At 34.6% G+C, this 19,378-nt stretch overlaps 2 protein-coding genes across 3 annotated transcripts in view; both read right to left on the minus strand.

Moving 5' to 3' along the window:
- The window catches only part of Nca (neurocalcin homolog), a 299,269-nt gene that overhangs the window by 105,957 nt on the left and 173,934 nt on the right, over positions 1-19,378 (minus strand). The window lies entirely within an intron of this gene.
- Positions 1-19,378, minus strand: part of LOC147079552 (neuronal calcium sensor 2) — a 285,081-nt gene that overhangs the window by 94,203 nt on the left and 171,500 nt on the right. The window lies entirely within an intron of this gene.

Raw genomic sequence — 19,378 nt, forward strand, 5'->3', positions numbered from 1 at the left:
CATCAATTTTATTCCACGTAAAATGAATGTCATGCTATACAAAATATATTCGTTCTCTATTACATAGATAATTCACGGCAGCAAAGGACATAAAAATAATACATAAAGTGGCCACATCAACATAATATATAAACGATAACTCGCCAGTCGCCACCCATTGTGATACGAGGAACAGGGTTAAATTCAAACAAACGCATTCGCCATATTCTGTGATACCTTTACCTATCAATGTTATAGGTCAAATAAACGAATAGTAACATAAATTAATTTTATATTGACAATAATTACATTCGCTATGTCTGATATGTTCTTGATTCCAATACAGATACAGCTATGGGATGTAGACGCATCTACTTAGGCTTACAAATTACTCACACGCTCGCATGCTACATTACTCAGTTTATACTCACAAAATTCCCTCCCGTGGCCCCATGAGCCCTTCTGAATAGTTTCCCATGGCTATGAACGATGCATAGATGTATATTCGATAGAAAATTATTTCTGAATATTTGTAACCAATGTTGATTTAAATTCTGCATTGTATTAACCGTTTAAGCTCCTATGTCTAGCTGGCCGTTACGTCGTATTGCAAAGTGTGAAAATTTCCTCCAATTATAAAAAAATATGTAAACAAACTATATGATGCATATTACTTTTCCGAATAAACTCAGTAATTATATATTAGTTTAATTATTAATTAAAGAGTACAACAGGTTAAATGTGTATTGTGTTACCTACCTACGAAGATTGTTATTGACGGCATCTCGAGTCAGTCCATACTTTATGCGTATCCAGCACTTTTTTTTCGGCGGTAAATGCTAGTGTTTACAATCCCAGAATACCGCACGATTTTTTGATTTAGTGATTCATATTTTTGATAAATTACTTAATGATAGAAGAAAGCGATCAGTTTTTAAATGTTTTTCTTCGCCCCATCGGGTTTTCAATGGCTACAGTAGTGGGATTATAGTAACGGAAATTGTCAAAGGAAAGAACGATTTTCTTCAGCTGGTAAAATCTCGCGGAAATTTCATTTTAGTGAACAATGCCTAAACGGCTATAAAAACCAAGAGATGGCACGGAGAGGTGAAGCTTTCGAGATGTGGCTGTATAGACTCATCACCAAAACTCCTGACCGGGTGACAAATGTTGAAATTCTCAATCGAATGGGAAAGGACCGAGAAGTTCTGCGTAGTATCAAACCAGAAAACTACAGTACCTCGGCTACATTATGAGGACAAAAGTACAACATTCCTCAACTTGTCATCCAAGGAAAAACCAACGGTAAGCGTATCAGAAGACGACGCCTAATTTTGTGGCTTCTTCGTGATTGGTACGAGTTTAACTTCACTAAACAGTTCCGGATAAAATAGCTCCGATGGTAGCCGACCTCCGCTAGGGGATGGCACGATAAGAAGAAAAACAATGGCTTTTATCGAAAAAAAAATGTTTTTAATGAGATGTCATCAAAAGACTTCTACCATAGTTTCCAGTACGTATATTAAATGCTTTAAATGTTCGGTAGATACTCAAGACTGACTACAGGCAGTTTATATAATATAAATGTGTATTAATAAACTCTTACAAAAATTAATGTATCTGACGATATTTCTTTGTCTAAAAAATGTGCGTAATAATAATTATTGTATGTTTTTACTAAGTGTCGGGATTGAAGATTCTCATCGGGATTACGGTCCCTGATAAATACTGCAAAACGAGTTGAAAGATACATGAACGCCATGTATTTTTAAGTATCGTAGCTGAAACTGAGAAGTGCCAATAAGCGAAATAGATTTAAATAAACACCGGCCGGGAAATCTTCTAAAATAACAAATAGTAACTACTAGAGTATCAATGTTGATAAAGTAACAGTTTAAAGCGCGCGCTACAAATAGAAACAAAATTTAACTTTGCACCTAATAACAGTGAAAATATAATATTATGTAGAATTTAAACTGTTTCAAATCATATCATTATTCCGAAATAAATTACTTCGAAAGCTAATTTAAATATTCGATGAAAACTAATAATAGAAGTCTCTTAGTAACAAAAAGATAATAAGTCTTTTCTACATAAACAAATTCAATGATACAATGTATACACATTTAATTAATCATAGTAACAGACCGCACTTCTTCTCGAGAAGAATACGGTGAGGAATCGAGGGAGAGAAGGAGTATTAGTGCACAGAAGTTGTTTCAGGATGAACACTGGTTTTGCGAAAAACTGACAACAGAAATTACAAAGTCATTTAGACCACAATTCGAATTTCGCGACGATTTATTATCTTTCTCAATATATATAACGCGCGTTCGCGAGATGAGTTCTAATTAAGAACACGTCGTAATTTTGGGGCACGTAGGTAAATACTGTTAAAATGGTGGGAGTGAAGTCTGTGTATATGGGGTGCATCGTAAATTCGAAATGTGTGGAAAATAGGCTTTACGGACGACAGCGGGGCCAAAAATGAATCCAGAAGGGCGTTGTCATAAAAAGTCGGACGTGTCAAACACTAAAAAAAGTGTTTTTTATGGCCGTTTAATCAATATACGGAAATATTGATTTTATTTGCAATTAGAGATATGGACTGAGTTCACCGGTGGCAAATAAAAGCGACACGCACACACGGTCATTACGATTTCGGTGCGTATCAACGGTGCAAGTCAACACAAACTATCGCCGAAAGCGACGAAGTTGCCAAACGCTTTCCAGTTTGGTTGCAAGCGCCTACGGTTGTAATCCAACCAACAATGTTGAACCAAGTCCGTTGTATGGTGCGGTGTATTAAGTTACTTGCATTTTGTTAACGTCAGCTTAATCGAAGAGATAAAGTTGGCGAGTCGCGGTCACCTGGAGTTCGTATATGCGAATATACTATAATATCATAATAACAAGCCACAAACTTGGTGAAACCTGAAAAACTTCTCGAGTCGGACAGGACCGGCTTGAGAAGCTTCCCCTTCCAACCGACATGTGGGTATATTCAAATCAGATGAGTTAGAGTACCTCCATTAGTCACGTAAAGTAAGAAACAGACTATGACGATATTGTTAAATTTAGTATAATGCGATGTAGGCAATATCTAAATCACCAGAATTCCGGTGCCTCCATGACCAAGCGAAAAATTCTGACAAGCCCCGATCATAAATATTCCATTCCAACATTCGTAGTCCACAAATCACAACAAAGCATGTCCAAAAATATTGAGGTCGACGGAATAAATCATACACTGAACAATTAATCTAAGGGTTTTTATTCCGTAAAGCAAAGCCGAACCACCCCCGTCCCCCACCCACCTGGTCAATAATCGATTTTTCACATAGTTCGTGTTTATCATAATAATAATTATTCTTGTGTAACAACAAGTTACTACTCAGCCGCCAACACCACTTATAACCATTGTGCTTGAACGATTTTTCCGAAGTTTCTACTCTCAAAGTAAATAACACAACTAATACGTAATATATTTACTAACTTCGGAAAGTTATATGCCATTCGATAACTTTTATAAATAGCTTACATTATGTACTGATAAAAAAACAAAGGAACAATTTGTACACAGGTGCACATGAATATTCACAATTAAAATGGAATTCGTGGAATTAACAAAAGTTTTTTTTTCTCCTCATTATACATAGGTACTAACTACATCGTACAGCATATTAGAGTCGTTGCGCCTTCAAAATCCTAAATCAAAGTCATTTTTGCATACATTACATGAGAGATAAAAAGAACAAGAATTATTGTGACTGTATCCTTAATAAATTGTGGGATATATTTTGTTGAAACAATTCCAGAGTAAGTATCTTTGATCGTAACCGATAATTTTTTTAGTAATGTTATTTTGTACGAATATAGTCGATTCCAAGACGGAAAATAAACATGGCCGCTTATATTCAACCGAATCATTATTCGAGAGTTCAATCGGCAAAACTAGTTATGGTGATAGAATGTTTTAGAAATGTGGAAACAAACGCCGTTGGATCGATGGCATAATAAAATTGAGTTAGAACTACGTCATGACTACGCAACCCACCATACCGAAAGGAATAGCGACAGCTTAGAGTAGCCTTCATCCAACAGTGGATTCATAGATTTCCAAGATTTTGCTATGGTAAATTAATACATCGAAAAAAGTAATGGTGGTTACGATCAATTATTCATAGAAGAAAAAATGTAATAAAATCTACGGACAATAATCTAATGAAGACACTTGGGACTTGACTCTCAAAGAAGATACGTAAGTGTAGGATATGTATATTATTATATTATATACCAAAGTTAATTTTTTAACTATATTAACTGTATAGTAGTGTAGCGATCATGCTACTCTGCATTCAATTTTTGATACACTTTAATATTATGTAGGTTTTGTTATTTAAACAAAACATTACAAATAACAATTATTTGTCAGCGTTTTCTCAATCATAACTAGATCAGTGGTGTTTGTTTTGATTGAGAATTACGACAATACTGCATTAGTATAAAAAGAAGAACGATCTATGAACCTATACTCCACTCATCGAGTCCGTCACGAGACGTAGATACTGCTATTGTCAAAAGTTATTCACTCGACATACCTACTACATCGGTTATTCTACTCGAATCAATTCACCCAGTTCATTCTTATTATTAATCTCTTAATCATATCGATATCATCAGTACATCATTACCTCGCGATTATAATCTTACGTCACCATCCTTATTATTATATTCAGTGTAATCTTATATCAACCAATAAACCCACGCCGCAACCTGCAAGAAACAAAGACTCCTTTAGCCACAACCACCTCATCATGCCTCCAAAGTAGTAAAACAAAACACGTATCATGGAGGTAACTACATTCAAAATGATCAAGAATTACGTTACCATCGAGTAAACGCACTATCCAATGAAACAAATCAGCTGCGGTTAAAACAACATCTGAGTAATTAATTAGAAGATACTCTACTAAGTGTGATTTTATAATAAATTAATATAAATTGCAGAGTAAGTTCTCCGTACTTTACCATCGAACACTGTTGTGTATATACAGCATTATAATCCATATCTAATAATCGTTAATTAAACGAAAGTATTGTTACGAATACGGCGGTACACAGTTTAAAAAATAAACAAAGTAACAATTTGACAAAACGCTGAAGTGATTTTGTGTCAGCTTTTTAATAGTCTTACTGTATAATAATAATATACATAACTTAGTATTCTGCGACAGTATACGAATTTCAAAGCCAAACCATTTCGCGCCAATATATATATATATATATATTACTGGTAAATATTGTAAGACGAATAACGACAGATATTCTATTCAATAATATGACTCGGTACATCAACCCCAACTCTGACAGTATGCATGATAAATGCGTAGTACGCATAAATCACTAACATCGAAATCGTGCCTACGTAGACGAAAAAGACGAGAGACACATGGATATAGGACGGTGATCGTGACAAATGATCCCACGATAGAATTATTTATTGCGTTCAATGCATCATCGTACTTCGAAATATATATATATATATATATGTTGTTTCTATATTCTATTCAGTCTGTAGAGGCCGTCGGCGCCATCGAAATTATTATCGATGTTTATTTTGACTGAGAAAACAGTTACTGGCAGATCCAACCACAGGCAACAGCCGATATTACAATACAGGCCAGCGGTCACGAAGCTTTGGCACACGTGTCAAAAACTACACAAATATTTTGTTGTAATACAAATATAAAATATTTTATTATCAAATAAAAACCAGCAATATCTTCTTCTGTGCCATATCCCATATCGGAGGTCGGCGATGTTTCTAGCCACATTGTTTCTATAAGTAACTGCTCTGAATAGGAATAAAATGATGAGCCCAAACCAGTCTAAAACGAAGAAGTTTCAACTTCTTTCATCATTTTTTTACCATTTCCAAATTTAGAACTTCGTCACTTTACCTTTTCCGCTAATAGAGAGTATATTCGTCTGTATATCCACATTTTTAAATATTCCAAACGTCAAATTTCCACGCCTCCCTTCCATGTGATAGGGTCTAAAAGACAGCACCTAACCATTATCGTTCTAATTCCGTTTATATTTATGCCATGGCTACATTATATTCCAATGGGTAATGTGATAGCTAGGGATTTCAATACCGAATGAAAATATTAATACCGGTATTCGTAAAATATATTGGACAAAAAAGTATCTACCAATAAATATATATATTATATAAATCTCCTTAAAATATTAATATTTTATAGCAAGTGCCATTGCTGGTCTCCAGGTGCGTTGAAGTGCAACGGAAGTAAATCAGACATCGCGTAAGCCGACACAAAATACAGCCTTGTTACATCTTCTACGTTAATTAATGCATTTTGTTTCCACTTTCAATACCGAATGTATCGGTAGTATCTGATTTATAAAACCGCTATTTCGGTATCGAAAAATACTGGGATACCGGTATTGCAATCCCTAGTGATAGCCCTCTGGCCTTATCTATCACAGCCGTGAGAAATCTGTTTACTCCGTACAGTATCCCAATTTCTCTGCCCCAATGTTGATGCTAATGTAGTATGAATAGAATACTTTAGTTTCATAATAAGATTTTGGTTAATTTTGTCTACACTACTATTTTCATGTGACCCATACAAATTGATTTTACAACCTATTTTAAATATAAAAGTGCATTTTTCGAATTTTGTTTTGTATTTGTGAAAAAACCCCATTTTTAACTCGGAGGGGGATTAATATTGTTGTAAATACTCGTAACCCAAAAAAAGTATCACGAGTCCTCGGTAGACAATTTAAGACACTCGCATCCGATAGTTCGCTATCGCTAATAAGTAGGCTTTTCACAACGGCTTACTACACTCGATAGTGGAACCTAAGTATCATGTTGCAAAACGAACGGATCGCATATAATGCAACATCGTATACGTTCCGTTCAATGCAACGTATCAGAAACTCGTCGCTCGCTACGGCTGTACAAGTTCGATGGGAGAAGTTTCGCTCGAATGCCAGGTAACTTTTCCACTTATAGATTTCACCCTAAAGTCTCGTTTTCCGAAAAATGGAAAAGAAAATCTTTCCATAACTGATATATGAAAATGATACATATATGCACAACAACTACGTGCTTCGACTATGTTTCTGAATACGCACATAATTGACACGTCAACATACAGTTACTATTTCAGACAGATTGGACTCAAGCGTCGAGCTTTAAGCAGCTAAAATACAATAATCTAGTAATACTGTCATTTTCCGATTGTCGAATAAAATACAAATATTACTTCTAAACAAAACAAACCAATAAGTTTTATGTTAATTATTACAATGTATTTCAACAATGAATAATTAACAGTTAACACCATAAAAGACAACATCAGGTTACTTTCACGGTTGTCTGTTATCGAAGGTAATAGATTTTTGGGTTGTCACCGCGGATTTTTCATCCTTATGCCTCGATATTTCTGGCTCGTTACATAGGCCGTTCTCAATAAATAATGAATTGAAATGTGCATTTGTATAAAGTGTGTATTTAGTGTATGAATGCGAAAACCCTCCCCCGCCCCAACACCTTCTTTAGTCTGAGCAACGTTTGCTCTCAGCTAACCAGACCTCTTCTCAATACACTTAGAACGACGTTCTGATTCATATACCTATCAGTACACTTCGACGCATTATCTCTCGAGAAGGAGGAATAATAAATGCGTGGTAACAAACCCAACAATCTATTACGATAACAAAGCGTTACGTTTTAATATTAATGAGATTTTTGTACTGTTTCATAGTCATTCTGCAATCCCTCCACATTTAAATTTAAATTTCATTAAACACCTACAATCAATAGTATTTAAAATTCAATTTACATAATTGACAACGATCGGGCACGATCAATGACGTCACTAACATTGAAGTTAATGACCCCACACGTCATTTAACGGAACCCTATGTGTGGTGTGAAACATCATTATTTTTTTATGACTAAGAATATTTCTGGAGTAGTTACTCAAGACTGACGTCGGCATGTACTTAAGTGTGCTTTGATTGAATTTACGTGATTCTAATTTAAAAGTGCACATGGGAGAGGCAGATGGGAGATGGGCAAGCTCTATGAGTTTGATCTTGTTACCCGACATAAAGACATCGTGGTAATTGTAAAATCATAATTTCGAACGTTATAATTGCATAAATGACAACTGGTCTGCGGTGTAGTAAAGCGACTACAAGTAAAAACCTCTAACAAAATTCACGTGGACTTGATCCAGACCCGATACGTTGAGCAAATGACATACAACATCGTAAACATGTATATGATAAAAAGGTCGACATTGCAATATAACGATTCCTCTTTATATTTATATAATATAATAGTATATTACGAGACATAATCCAATGTCATCATTGGTGTGTTGCTTGAAATAAAAATGTTCCATAAAACTACATAATATTAAAACGACGCGCAATGACTTGTTTTAGCACACATTATAAAAATATAACAGAATGCAGTTCGCACACATGTTTTTTTTTAACGCAATTGCATATAACCAGTTTTATAGATTTATTCGTCTTTTGATTTGTCCGGAGGTAAATAGACTAACGACTATGTCCGTCGTATTAACGACGTGCATTCGAAATGAATCAATACCACATTAATACACACAATATGCTTACCTATATACCACATGAAAATAAACTAAATTGTATTGCGCATAAAAAACACGAACGGTCTCGCGCAAACATAAAACCACATCTACACTAAAAAAAGTGATACGCCTGAGAACGCTGGTGACGTTTTATTATGATCGAGAGGTGTTGCATAGTTTACTGCAATATTTTGTGTGCAAATGCAGGATGTTAGAGCATCGCAACACACTATCTCTAAACGATAGATAAAATACATTGTAAGTACGCCATTCGTCGCTTTTGACATAAAATATAACATAAAGCGGTCGGTGCTAAGATAAACTAAGTAGGTATATGAATAAGGTAAAAAAAAATATAATGCACTAGATAAGACATACCTAATAATTAATCAATGCCCGAGAATAATAATTATTGATTGGGTAAGTACTTCATATTGATTTTTATTCAAATTTATGTAAAATTCATTTTAACATTTGCTTAAACAAAAACAAATTAATACGATAAAACTGTATTACTTGAGACAGTTAGTAGGGTAACTTGAGACAAAATAACTAGTTTTGTAACATTATAACGGTGGCCACACTTTTCATTTTTATACCGAGTGAAAGAGTGTATGTGTGTCTCTTGTTTCTAATAATTCTCCCAAGACATTTTAGTCGCAGGTAAGAAACAGAGTATTTATTATAATTTGAGTAAAAATAAAGATAGAAAAATAAAATAATCCCAAAATAACTTCGTTGCAAACCTATACTTTGTATTCAATGTATTGGTTTCTCTTACAAAACCGATATTCTCACCGAAATAAAAACACACATAAAAATATTCAATAAATATGTATATGAGGCGTCTAATTACAAAAAGCGACAAGTCCACAATTCAATATTTTCGGGAAACAACGTTTTTATGTTTCTAGCTTCAATTATTTGTTTTAACGTGAGATTATTTTTTCCGTTGTATTCTATGTCGAAATTAGAACCAAATGGCAATTTGTTTCAGCTGATAAACGCTTAAATGTAATAAATATAGGCAAAATAAAATTGGACTTAGCGCTACTTGTACTTCACTTTTTAATTTATCCCGCATAAGGCACATATTTCCGTGGCACTGTCATTAGTTTACCAGATGGTACAGCATGGGAGACGCCCTTTTCAATATTGAACGTTCCCTTATTGGTTGACTTAAACACGCGCGAAATCAACCAAGCTTTAAATAATATGAACAACGGACTTGGCGCTTTTTGTAATAAATCGAGACTTAAAATATATTTTTTGTAGGGTTATGTCGCGTTTTGGAATTTATAAATCAATACATATTGTGTAAAATTATACAAAGAATACGTGCTTATTTTTTTCTCGATTTTGACAAAATGTGGACTTATCACTTTTTGGAATTAGACGCCTCATATATCCCAAATAACATCTCTATGTAAAATTCTTCAATATTAGTACTAAACAACCTTTGTCTCAAGTATATTACAACATTGGAGGGTAACTTCAGACAAGTAGTTTTTTTATTTTAAAAACCTTTTCTTAGTGAATACGTGTTCTATGATTCTAAAAAAGTTATGACCAGGATTCACTAGAAGTATCTCAAATAAAACTGTTTTACGGTACCATAAAAATAAAGTATGGCTTCGTACCGAAAACCAAAAACCGAAACAGAACCAATTTTTTTTTTCGGTTCGGTACCCATTCAAACGTGCTAACGTGGTATTACTCCCCACTTCAGTTGTCGTAGGCGCAACACGTCTTACGTCTTGGGTCTTGGCCTTTGGACTCTTGGGTCACTCACTACCATCCACTCGGATCTGAACCGAAAACCGGAATAACCGTTATTAGTTTCGTTACTAAAACCGGAACCAAACCGATATATATATTTATGTTACTTGAACCGGAACGAAAACCGAAACGAAAAAAATAACGATTCGATGCCCTGCCATAAACCGATGGTAGGTACTTGGTGGAAAATAGATTCTAATTGATGAGTTTTGCATGATTCCATAAAAATCAGTTTTTATTTTACACCTAGTTCTGAAGAACAACACTGATATTCATGAATTAGTATTAAACTCACGTCAATTTGAATTCAAACTGTGTATAGATATTTTTGTTTAAATGTATTAATTATCGATCAATTTTGTTGTAATAAACTTACTTTGTATTTTTACTGGCATATTGTAAACATATTTAACTTGCAATCTATAATGTTCGAATAAATGAATTTGAATCACCACATCGATCGCTTTTCGTTATGACTGGAGGTTAACAAGTGTCACAGGCGAAATACGCAACAAAAAATATAAAAAAAACGAGATATTAAGTACCTACTGTGAAACTACCAGCTTAAATTGAAGAAAATCGTTATATTTTCGTTAATAAAAAAACACTCTTATATAATTATAGGTCATGTTGATAATTTATAGCAGGCATACTTACACATATAATGGATAGATAAAATACAAATGAAATTAGTAGGGAAAATACTAAAACTTTCCGCGATTCGTCAATCAAAATGAAATAATTGTCTTCAATAATTAAATTAACTACAATATGTGAAATTTTTATGGAATTGGTTTGCGATCGACCGATTGGACGTGTGTTTTAAATCGTGTATTTTCATTGATATATTGTGTATATTGTATATCAATGTGTATTTTAGTAATTTAGTAATTGCTCACGGTCTTCGTGACAGTTTTAAAAAAAAGTCAATTTCAATACCAGCGAGAAAAAAAATACAAAGCAAGGCAATGTCGTTAATCCTTTAATTCCCCCGACATAATCCCAATAAAACCCTTTTATCGTATTACGTCCTGATAATATTAATTAATCCAGGTGCCTACCTTACATCACTGTCAATTAGGTTTTTTTAAAAGGTATATATTAAATTCCTACGCATATTATTAATTCGCACTTTGCAGAATAAATCTCGTACTCAGGAAATGTAAAGTTTCGAGGATTGTCCTAATTGACACTGGTGAATCTAATAATAAGTGTACCAAATGGTTTAAATTCAAGATGCAGTTACCATTCCTTTGTTTACTTTATAGTTAGAGCATTATTCAGGAATGTATAAAACAAATATCCACAGGTGCGACAAGGTGTATGTCCAAACACACATTGAAAAAACAGCATGTGAAATTGTCGTGTTAAACAAACATCGCAGTGAGTAATAGCATTTCAATAAGCTTGTAAATTTTGTCTGCGCGTGCAAATTGTTGTCTTGAGTGTAGTATTTTATTGTTTATAAATACTAATGATCTATTATTAGGTTTTGACGATTTATATACGCTTATCGAGGTAAGAGGTTTTTTACAAACACTTTATCTATTCATAATGTATTTGTTATAATAATATATTTTTTTATTGTGATCCTTGACTTAATAGGTAGGGATAAAGTTTTTATCTACTTTTATAAGCTAGAGTTAATTGTATTCGTTGTCAGTGTGTACCAATTTGCCTTTTGGCAATTTATTGGCAATTGCCTTTACCTTTTTTAACTTTTTGCCTTTGTACATGGTGCCTGAAGATGCTGAAAGGCGAAACCCGGGTCGCAAGAAACGACTCAAATGGAATAGTACAAAACTTAAATCCATTTTAATTGTCGCTACGTTTGGAATTTTTTTTATGAACTGATTTTTGTCAATCAACTTGTATTAATAATAATTCATTACATAACGCATAAAAAAAGAAAACTGTATTAACTCTTTGTAAAGATAGATTATTAATATCTTACAAGCTACCTAAACGCCAATTCTGCCGCCATCCCATATAACTACATACTTACAAGTCGTTTATTTTATTTTATTTTTAAGTAAATTTCAGCAACACAAAAATGCTCGGTGGAATAAAGGTAGACTTAATTTCCGAATCTGTCGTTGTTGCGAGTTTAAATCCCGCTTCAATCAAAAATCAGGCGTAGTTTTAAATATGTTTTGATCCAGAGCAAAAATCGAATGACCTAACTTCGTCGTAACAAAGTCGTAACAAGGATTAATAAAACCTCAACTTCGTGCTATTTAAAAGTAAAAATAATGATAATTTACCACAAAATAATCGACTTTTTTATTGGTATTGTTGAATAGTACAATAATTATTAGTATTCTTCCCCTAAAAACATATACTATAACATAAAGTAGGCAAATGAAATTACGCAACTGTTGATTAGTTTCCGTCATGACAACGTTTAATTTAGGTTTTTGAAAATTACCTAAGTATCTAAATTTTCGTAAAGATCTAAGATATCTGTCAACATAAAAAAACTCAAGTATCATAAAAACCTTCGTTTTTAAAACCATTACTATGGGGTTATTATATTATGTAAATGCCAATGAAATTAATAAGATAAAATGTTTGTGAAATATTTGGCACTTCACAGTGAAAATTATATATCACCAACAATGTCTGATATACTACAATACGGTTATTTTTCATAACGTCAGAATAAAAAAAAATACGTTCGGCCTTCAAACGACTGCCGAATTGTGTGATAAAAAAGATTTAGTGAGAAAGGCGTAATGCTGGACCCAGTGACAATTTTACAGCGACCACCACCAGCCGTAACCACCGTCAAGCAACCACCGCCGACCACGGCGGTCGTATAATAAAAAAATAATTACTTTAATTTGCAATTTCTCGCAAATGTCGTCTGACGTTGAAAAATCCACCTAAACGGAGCCAGCGGGTTGTCATTCCAAGGCACGAAAGAGTATTATTTAGTTTTCCTTCTTGGATTTTTTAAAAAGAAAAAAGATATACTTAATAAAAAAACTCGTGCTGGACGAGCGTCGCCTTCAATACAATTTTTGAAATCGTCGGTTTTAAACATTTCAAGGAGAAAAATGTTTTTGACGTCACTTTTTTTTTATTGTGAAAAGCATCTCCTCGCGACAGAGGAAGTCACACGAATTTTCTCACGAAAAGCAAAATATATGAAGTAAAAATTAAACATGACTTTTTTTAACGGATTTTTTTATGAAATCCAAAATATGTCGGTTTGAAGATTTAAACAAAATATAAAAAATTAAATAAACAAGGTAAGGTAGAGGGCAGCAAATGCAAGGGCAGAAGGAGATTCTCTTGGCTACACAATCTCCGTAAGGGGCTAAATGTCAAAGACGCTGGTAACCAGATGCGACTGCCCCAGAATATGGATATGTACATACTGCAATTTGAGCGTCAACAATCAATATGACACGGCACCAAGAGAAGATAAAAAACACTAAATTATAACTAAAGTAGTGTGGTGGTTATGTAGGTACATAATATATTAAGCATAAGAACACGTGTAATATTATTTTGATAACTAGCATAGAAAATTCGAAAAATAAATGGGACTATAATATATCCATAGATAGGTAGTCATATTCAGAGGCACCCACGGAAAAACACGACGCTTCACAATTTAAGAAAAATTGATCATTTATGTACATTTTAAAGTGTTATTATTAATCAATACGTACCATCTAAAAACATTTTTTATTTAAAGTCAAAGATCAACTAGTGAATTCGTTATAAAATTCCATTTTATTATCCCATATTATGTTACAATGATTAAAATTTGTTTTATTTAGTTTTCTCTAATGTGCGAAAAATGTCTTCATAGTTTCAATGTACGAGGGTTGTCCAAGCATAAAAGACCATTATTTATTTTTGGCGACGCAGATGTTATTTCTCAAAAGATGACGATCTCCAGAACGAGTGGTGAGACGACTCGGTAGTAGCTGCTTCAGTGTGACCTTTGAGTCTGTATGAGATGGACGCTCCGCTGTCGAATCCCGCCGCCTGCGAGGTGCCTTCAATCATTCGGTTTCTCAACGAGGAGGGAGATCCACCCTGTTGAAATCCATCGTCGTCTCACATCCAATTATAGCAATGTGATGAACCAGCGGATTGTCAGGAAGAGGTGTACAGAGTTTTTGAGTGGTAGAACGAGTATTCATGATGTGGAGGGGAGAGGAAGGAGGTCCTCAATCGGTGACGTTATGTTGAAGAAAGTTCATGAAGATCGCCGTCTGACAGTCCGTGAGCTGGCAATTTTGATCCCAGAAGTCAGTAAGTCTACCATACAAATGATTTTGAGGGGAAAATTTTGGTAGGCAAAAGTGTGCTCGTTGGGTGCCCAAAACACTGACGGCAGCTCACAAATAAAATCATGTGAAAAGCTCTTTGAAAGCTCTTAGAAAAGTCTTTTTGAAGCTTTTGGACTCATTCAAATGTGATGTCCTCCACCATCTTGCTCATAACACCCCGACCTAGTGCCAAGTTATTTCCTTCTTTTTCTTCACCCGAAGCAATATTTTGGCAGAAAACGAACGACGAGGACGTGGAGGAAGAGATGAGAACATTTTTGGGGTCGGCGGGGCCGTAGTTCTACTAGGGAATCGAGAACCTAGTGACACGGCTTACCAAGTGCATCGATCTTAACAGGGACGACGTCAAAAATGGTGGGGATATGTACCTAAAATTTCGTATGCTTTTTTGTAAAAATAAAATTTTCCTGATTTTTTTAAATAATAAAGGTCTTTAATTTTTGGACAACCCTCGTATTTATATTATTGTTTTTAAGAAAACATTGAGTTTTTTATAAAATAAAAATGTGTATAACCAGAAATCCTTTTATCTATATCGAAACCAATCTCGGTATGGTTACAATATTGAATCGCTAACTGTAATATTAAAAACAGCCTGCTATATCGGATTCTGCGGGAGTACGTGTCAACGCAATAGAGAATATCAATAGGAATAGAATTAGCTTGGAGAGGTCTTAATCGAGCAGTGGGTTGGTCTGATGAATATAAAATATCTTAACGTTGATATTTTAATGGCGTTAAAAATAGTTATACCTATTATAAAATTAATATATCGTTCTACTAAAATGTGCGTGGCAAATGTATGTAAAACTTATTTAGTATAGATGGTATGGAACGGTAGGTACTTATATAATCTGCCTACATACATATAAAATACGTTCACTTGTATTCTACATTTTTTTTTCAAATTCGCAATCTAAAAACGGAACAATTGATTTATGTGAACTAAAATATGATATAATTAGTATAAACATTCTCAAATGAAATTGGTCCGAATATCTTGCCAAAACAGTTTCAATGGTTGTTCCGGGGTCTCTTGGTTGATTCACCCGAATCATATTTAAGTGCATATTAATAACGTGCATGTACCTCTTGCGAAGCGAAGTTGACGTTAAAATTTCGACTTAAAATCATCGGTGTTATATTCAGGTTTGCAACCTTCACGGTACACTCAAGCAATATCTCGTAAAAAATGAATGCGATCATTTGAGCAATCAGCAGATTCGGAATATATATATTATAATATATAGGTATATGATATGACGGTCATAGAAAATATCTTCCCGCTTTCCAAAACACACCGAGCTACGCAAATTGTATTATAGTCAATTCATTGGCCTGAAAGAAAAATTCATTGCATTTATTTTCAATGTTCTATATCTAAAATATGTTTATTTTGTGCATGATCATTTACCTAATTTGTAGTATGGATTGAAAATATTATTTATATATAACTCAAATCGAATAGAACACAGTCAAAATATCATGTGATCCTTTAAGATGTTTCGTGACAAATTTTTGACTAAAAAAGTTCTACTTACAAAGCTTTTTATTTATAACAGCCATGTATAAATAAATAAATATATTTTTTTAGTCTATTTCAATAAAAATTGTAGAAATAATGACGCGAATTCGTCATTTTGCGCCACGGTGTTACCTTTCTACATTATTATCTCGCCCAGATGGGCCGTACATACAATATTTACACAGGGATGAATCGCTCGTATCCCCCGGTGTTTTGCCCCATATCACACCGAATGACCCGGCTCAGTGAAACGCGATCCGAAGTCGCGAGACGTCAGCGTTGAGTGGTGCTTACTATCCGCAAATTGCAAGGCTCTCAGAACTAATAAGCCGAGACGCGCTAACCAACGACGGGCGACTAAGACAAGGCGTATACAAGTTTAATAGGGTATTCTCGTTTACTTTGTTTTAAAAAATATATATATAAAATGATATCGCTTGAGAGTAAAATTCTGCGATGGTCCCGTGAATCAGGCTGGGGTTTTAACAATCGCCAAGTAAAAAAATTCGAAACCTTTACCTATAATTATAGTTCCTGAGACTGAGGAAAACATGACTAAAAAAAATTAACTCGTGTGGAACCGATACGGTGAGATGCCTGGGGGTTATGTAGGAGGTTAAGAGCGATATGAGGGCTTAATTAATGTCGATGACTAAAGACGTCAAGCCTCGAAGAAAAATGCTATGACAATGATATGTTGTGACAATTTTGTTTCAAGTGTCCTGAAAATGAATCGGATCTTTCCGCGTAAAGTAGACATGAATAAGGTAGCGACTTAACGCGAACCGACAAACTTGACGCAATCTCACCAACAACCAAAGGCGTCGTTAAACGCTAGTCGCTCAATCATTTGCCCGACGGTGGGAACAGTTTATAAGTGCACCTGCAAGTGAACTCAGATTCGACATAGGTACCCAAGAAAATGGAAAAACATTGAAGCCTTACTTGAGTCGCAAGTTAATAATAAGTTAAAAAAATGTATTGATAACGTGAAAGCCGAATCAATTTGGCTATAATTATTACAAGCATTATTAAACAAAGATTGTCATGGCTAAACAATCTCCATAAGTATCTCAATATTCATGGCGTTGGTGATCTGATATGACTGGCACAAAATGGGGAAATGTACTGAAATTTAATTGCCAACCCTTGACATAAAACGGCGCAGAGAAGAAGAGAGAATACCACTATTATGAAGAATTGTAGTATTGTCATGAATAACGTCAATTTCCTATCAATCGGCCATTCGTATGACATAGTTAGAATAATATTCAGTCAACAATGATTGACTAGGAAAGAACACAACTTTTGTGCACCAATACGAAATAAAAAGATGTTCATTTAGATTCAGTTAGAGTGTTAGACAACCAGAATGGCGCCGAATGCTTCGTATTTCTTGGACAGAGCACAGGACGAACCAGGCGATCGCCCAGAGACTGCAAATAAAGGAACGGCTCTCGACAATAAGTATGAGACGAATTCTGAAGTTTTTTTTTTACATATTGTCAGCGCAGACCAGACAACCCGGAGAGACTGGTGGTTTTGGGTGGCCTCCAGAGAAGGCGAAGCAGAGAAAGAGCGTCCAAGTGAAAGAGCTGACTGGGGCCACCATCCATTCTGCCCTGAGAGAAGCGGAAGATCGAGAAGGATGGAAAGTCTTGGTCGCTCCTAGGATGACAAAATTCAAATGTGGTCACAATCCTCAGCCATGAATGTACGACCAAGAAGATGACAACCAGAGACCATGTATAAGAACCAAACGAATGTCTAAATTAATTTATTGATACAAAATAGTACCAAGCTTTACTATATGAACTGAATAAAATAAAAACTGTATAATATATTATGTTTATATGATATCGGCCATAAATGTGGATAACTATGAATTTCAAAGCAGTGGTAAACAATGTACTAGCCAACTGCTACGATTAGCAAGCAGTAACAAGGTAGTGAGAATCAACAAGGGTGCCGGGTTACCCACCCCCCAACATCAGCAAAGTTGTAGTCACCTGTGTACGGACGAGTGTCGCGCCGAACCAGACACCGGAGAGCAAAGGTTGACACACACAGGAGCATCGCATTTCGTCGCGCCGCACCGCATAGCATCACATCCGATTAACTTTCGGTACCGGAGAAGCTTTCTGCAAGACATTATATCATGTGCTCTGGAGGCCGTCCGGAAATATCTTTTCATTGCAAAATAATAATACGTTTTATGGGGCCATAAAAACATACAGCTCGATATCCACGCGACCGGTATCGGAATAATGTACCCAGCTACCTATAATACATTTGCGCGATTCTGGCAGGAATCAATTTTAAAAGGAAAACATATTTGATTCGGTCATAAAATCGAACCGAATACTTCATTTCAGTTAAGTGTGTTTATACACTTAGCCCTAGCACATAAAGTTTGCTATCATCTTCTACGAATGCGAAATCATTGTTTTTATTGGCTATTCAACAAGCTATGTAAAATGGTTATTATATCCGGATTTAACCTAATGTGATGTAAAGTTACAATTAAATACAATGTCACGACAATACAATATTACATATATAACAGTGTACTGAATTAAATTAACTTTATCGTGCTGAAAGAATAGGCACCACGCAAATTATTATAAACGCGTGGGTAACGGAAGGAATTATTGTATTCTATAATTCGACAATATTACACACCTTCATGTTATTATAAAATATAATAAATTACATGTGCTTGTTAATATGTTTTGCGTAGAATTTATAGAGTGGTTACTTTGTATTCGACGTAAAGGAACAAACGATATTGAATAGTGGATTTAAAAAAAAAATACACATTCGAAGTTAATAAATCGGGTCCGATCGTAACTGAACAAAGGCATGATTTTCCGGGGGTCGCGTGCGCTGTTCCGGTCACTTGTTTAAAAAATGTATTGTTAACAAATAATATAATACTTAATAGTTACAATATTAAAATTCAGGAAGTTTTTATGTTGTTTTTGTGTTTGGTAGTGTGAGTAATAACCAGATGACACATGACTACAAATAAAAATATTAGTAATAATAATAATAGATCGTAGGTTTTATAGTGTGATGGGGGTAAGTTTATAAATAATCGGTTCGTTTATGAATGGGAGGTAAGAGAT

This window comes from Rhyacophila brunnea, unplaced genomic scaffold, assembly GCF_057557595.1.
Source record: "Rhyacophila brunnea isolate RB1 unplaced genomic scaffold, BYU_Rbru_1.0 scaffold_1, whole genome shotgun sequence".
Lineage (NCBI taxonomy): Eukaryota > Metazoa > Arthropoda > Insecta > Trichoptera > Rhyacophilidae > Rhyacophila > Rhyacophila brunnea.